The sequence below is a fragment of the Rutidosis leptorrhynchoides genome, chromosome 9, assembly GCF_046630445.1.
Source record: "Rutidosis leptorrhynchoides isolate AG116_Rl617_1_P2 chromosome 9, CSIRO_AGI_Rlap_v1, whole genome shotgun sequence".
NCBI lineage: Eukaryota > Viridiplantae > Streptophyta > Magnoliopsida > Asterales > Asteraceae > Rutidosis > Rutidosis leptorrhynchoides.
This window is the reverse complement of record NC_092341.1, coordinates 219106790-219112109: the sequence shown is the minus strand read 5'-3', so window position 1 is coordinate 219112109 and position 5320 is coordinate 219106790.

Here is a 5320-nt window from a genome sequence, read left to right as displayed (position 1 = left end):
TGAAACCCTTCACTAATTATACCACCTAATTTGGCACGTACCTATTTCAATTCAGTTAATTTAAAAGAACGACCCTAGGTCATACTTTCCACTATTAACCTTATAGAGAGTTGATTTAGGCCCCAGCCGTACAAATATTAAATTCTCCCTGATTTACCTTAGATTGTCCTTGCGCCTAATGACTTTTAAAAACTTGACTAATCCGGGTATATCACAACCCGACCAAATAAGAAATCGGTTTACATGGATCGTGTTGGTTAATAATTTTCCACGTCAATACTCAAAGTTAAATCCCATGTTTTGATGATGGCAATAAATCCATATATGTATAAGTATGGTAAATAACACAAGTTCAAAAACCTCCATTTTCTCTAGCAAAAGACCGAAACACACAACGAGTAAATCAAAATGTGTCATTATGTATAGCAGCATGGCTATGGTCGATACCATGGTTAGACTGTAGGATCGACCGCCCATGGTCTGTACACATGTCTTTAAAATAATATTGTTTCAAAGACGTGTGGTCGATGTCACGGCTGAGCAAGGATTCGACCTTAACTTTCTCTGATAAAAAATGTCATTCTAAATTTAATGATGACTTATGGTCTTACACTTCTGACGGTCAAAACTTCATCTAATGTATATTATATGAGTTTCTAAATGATAAGTAACAAGTTTTTATTACTTTCATATTTGAACTTGATTGTCACCGTTAGTCATCATAGGATTAAGGTAAACTTTATAAACACATAAGCGTTTAGTGACTATCACAATTAACTAATAAATCTATACATCTTAGAAAGGTCACCAAGTCCCATCTAGGAGATGCTTCATCGTATACATAGTTTGAACATTAATGTATACCGATACATCAATACAATGTGATAAATTGATGGTTTAGCTTATTTAAGATGTTACACGTACATGTGCTTAAATGCATATTCATCCTAAGACTTAACCATATGGAATTACATTCAAACATATTGAGAATATTGTTTGCCAACTTGTAATATCATGACTCATGTGCTTAAATGATTTAATGAAATTATGCTATCACATGTAAGAGTGCTTGGATAAAGACATGATAGTCAAAGATAACACCATATGGAACTATATATCTAACACATTGAGAATGTGGTTTCAAATACTTTTATTATTATTGATATAAGTGCTTACTTGAATATTTGATGAATCAAGATTATATTGTGAAAACCTAGCAAAACACATGTTAACCTATGAGCAATATTGAATGATAATACACTTAGACATACTAGAACATAATTTTGCTTGAAATGTGCTTTTTTGACTATTACATGTTTCTTTGACTCAATTATATTAACTTCCTTCTAGTTGAACTAAATGTCATTCACATGTGTGTTTAATTCTAAGAAATGGTGCTTCCTACTTGTGACGACCCGGAAATTTCCGATCAAATTTAAACTTAATCTTATATGATTTCGACACGACAAGCAAAGTCTGTTAAGTTGAATCTCAAAATTTTGAACTATGTTCATGTATTTATTTAACCTCGACCAAATTTCGACGATTCACGAACAATTATGTGTAAATAGATATGTATGAATATATACATATGTGAGATTATTAAATTGAGAAATATTAATGAAACATTAAACGTTTGATTAATATGAAAATAAGTTATGAAGTTTATTATATGACTTGAGAACGTTAACAAAGTATTAGATGAATAATACTTTACATGAACGTAATTATTTCAAGATATTTATCAACGAAATTAGAAGATAATATCAAATGATTGAATTATCAGATACATTGTGAAATGATTACGGGTCTCTGTTGAGAGGTCCACTTTGATTTAGGAAACCTTTCCTGTTTAATGGTATTCGTAATAAATGGTAAAGTGATCTTCGAGTAAGTAAAGTGTCAAGTAGCGAGAGCTAGACAGATTAGTGGAATTTCCTGTTGAATTCCAATACATGCCTTACAATAATTGCCTCATGACTTTTGATAAGATAGACTATTTAACCTTCATATTATTTAATGTAAAAGTAAAATTGGAGAATATAGATAACTTAGAAAATGAATATCGATAAGTTAAGTAAACGATTATAACACTTGTTTATTAATTCGATTGATTTATAGATATGTTAATTAGAACATTTGTTAAGTTAAATTAAATGTTGGCACATAAATGAATCATATCAAATTATGTACTAGAGCGTAAAACGTAAGGTGATATAATAATATCTAATATTTAAACGATTGAAATATAATTAGTTTTTGAAAAACTAAATATTATATTAGTAAGTAAATATTTCTAAAATATATAAGTTTATATCTTTAAATAATAATATCATTATGTTACAAAGGGATAAAATATAATATTAACGTAGTCGTAAAATGTTTTGGATTTAAAATAGTATTATTATAATAACGAGACGTCAATTTGTAGAAGCAAATGGCCAAAACACTCAAATGAATAAATTATATTTTGAGTGGAATAATTTTTCATTGATTTGAGTCTTGTTATTGATAAAGGTACATTACATGAAACGTAAAGTACCAGTTTCTAAGCGTACAAAAATGCGATTGAAAAACCGGAACCGGTACGTAAGTCGAGCGTCAACGTACAACTCATCGGTTTAAAATTACAAATCAACTATGCACGAGAATATAATATAATATTTAATTAATTATAAAGATTAAATATATTATATATTAAATAATATATATAATTATTCATATAAGTGTCGGCAAGAATAGGAATTCAATTATGAGCTGTAAACATAAGTCATGCACTCGCATGACATATTATCTAAGACCCCATGCGATTGCATGGGGGGTTAGGTGACAAAAGTTCTATAAAGCTTGCTCGACTTCTGGTTTGGATAACTCAGTTTTCATTTCATCATAACACTCAGTATAAATAAATATATACACATATTATTGATATTACTAATCTCTAGTTTTTTTAATATTATTATTATTAGTATTAGTAGGTAGCGTTATTATTCGTATTATACATAAAATATTACGGCAAGAGTTTGTTCGAGCTATTTCAAAAACGGGTTTTTGAGAGGGATAGAATTAAGGAAATTATGGGTTATAGCTATGGAGGTTATGGGTATTGTTCGGGGGTATAGCTTGTGAGGTCAAACTAGTGTTTATCATTTCCGTTGCGTCTACGTACTTTCCTGCAATATTGAATCACAATATTGATACGTGAGCACTCATAACTTAACTTTTATATATTAAGAGTGTATCCCTGTTTAGTGCTCGAATATATATTTTTATGCATGCTTGTATGCTTTAATTTTGTCGTTAGATAGTTTATGATGAATCACTAATTTGATACATATGCTACTGATATAAAGTATATGATATGCATGTTTTTGGAAAGCTGTCAAAAAATTATTAACTTTTCATTTAGAAATCGTGTGATTTAGATGAACGGATTAAAAGATATGATCAACTGAATTATGGTTAACGTTAATTGAAATTGTGGTTGAAACTGTAAATTAATATTTAAACAATTTGTCTATGAGATTGATAAATTGGATTTTTAAATATTACTAATCGAGTAAATGAATTTCTATATAAGGCACTTTTGTTTTGTTGATCAATTGTCAAAGTTGACTGTCTTATCATGTTTTAAAGCTTTATAAATACTATAATATGATTTTACAAGTATTGGAAAACTATGTGAAATAATAAAATATGTTCGATTGCCATGATAATTCAAACATAATATAGCTCCTGAAATAAATAATATTTTGAGTTTGATAAACTATAAATTCGTTCAATTATCAAGACTTATATTATGTTAATAAACATGTATAGATTTAAAGATCATATTGGGTCAGGTTGACTTTTGAGATGACTTTTGTTAACTCTTGTATGTCGGTCTCGGGCATTAGGATTGTGATACACTATGACCAGACCTAGCTTGTTAGATATGTATTGACCAACATATGTTCTCTAGGTGGAGATCTACGGTTATTTTGCATTCCGAGTTTCGGTCACATTTCGGTGAATGACCTTATGTGTTGCTAAGGTGAGTTTCATTTGCTCTCTTTTTAATTGCTTTTGAAATCTATATTTTTGGGCTGAGAATACATGCACTTTATTTTAAACGCAATGGATACAAGTACATACTAAATTCTACACCGAGTTTGAACCGAAAATCACTTAGCTTTAGTAACTAGTAACTGCCGGTTATAAGAACTGGTGGGCGCGAGTAGTTATATATGGATCCATAGGGCTTGACATCCCCGTCTGTTCCAGGTATAGAAACCCTAGCCTGAACTATAAAACAGACGTATGCTATTTGAGGTTAGTACATGATAATGCTAAAAACGAACATATATTTCATAGCATTATTCCTCAAGAAAGACAAGCTTTTAGTTGCAATTGTTCTATTTACAAGTGATATTCGTTTAAATAATAAAAGGTGAAGACAAAAGAGAGATTCGACGAATTGAAGACGCAAACGACCAAAAAGCTCAAAAGTACAAAATACAATCAAAGAGGTTCCAATTATTGATAAGAAACGTCTCGAAATTACAAGAGTACAAGATTCAAAACGCAAAGTACAAGATATTAAATTGTACGCAAGGACGTTCGAAAATCCGGAACCGGGACTGGAGTCAACTCTCAATGCTCGACGCAACGGACTAAAAATTACAAGTCAACTATGCACATAAATATAATATAATATTTAAATAATTCTTATAATTATTTAATATATTATATTATTTATAAAACCGTCGGCAGAAGAAAACAACCAAAAATGAGCCTCCCCAGCTGGCCATGCGATCGCATGGCCTGGAAGGCATAAATCCATGCGATCGCATGAGCCCCAGTTCCAGCCCACATGCCTATAAAAATCGAGCTTTGGTGCACCAAAAATCCATCCATCTTTCTCTCTTCTCTTATATATACGTAAAATATATATATATAATTTATATTTTAATTTTAATTTTAATTTTAATCTTAATAATAAGGGTATGTTAGCGAATATTGTAAGGGTGTAAGTCGAAATTCTGTCCGTGTAACGCTACGCTATTTTTAATCATTGTAAGTTATGTTCAACCTTTTTACATTAATGTCTCGTAGCTAAGTTATTATTATGCTTATTTAAAACGAAGTAATCATGATGTTGGGCTAATTACTAAAATTGGGTAATTGGGCTTTGTACCATAATTGGGGTTTGGACAAAAGAACGACACTTGTGGAAATTAGATTATGGGCTATTAATGGGCTTTATATTTGTTTAACTAAATGATAGTTTGTTAATGTTAATATAAAGATTTACAATTGGGCGTCCCAATAAATTACCATA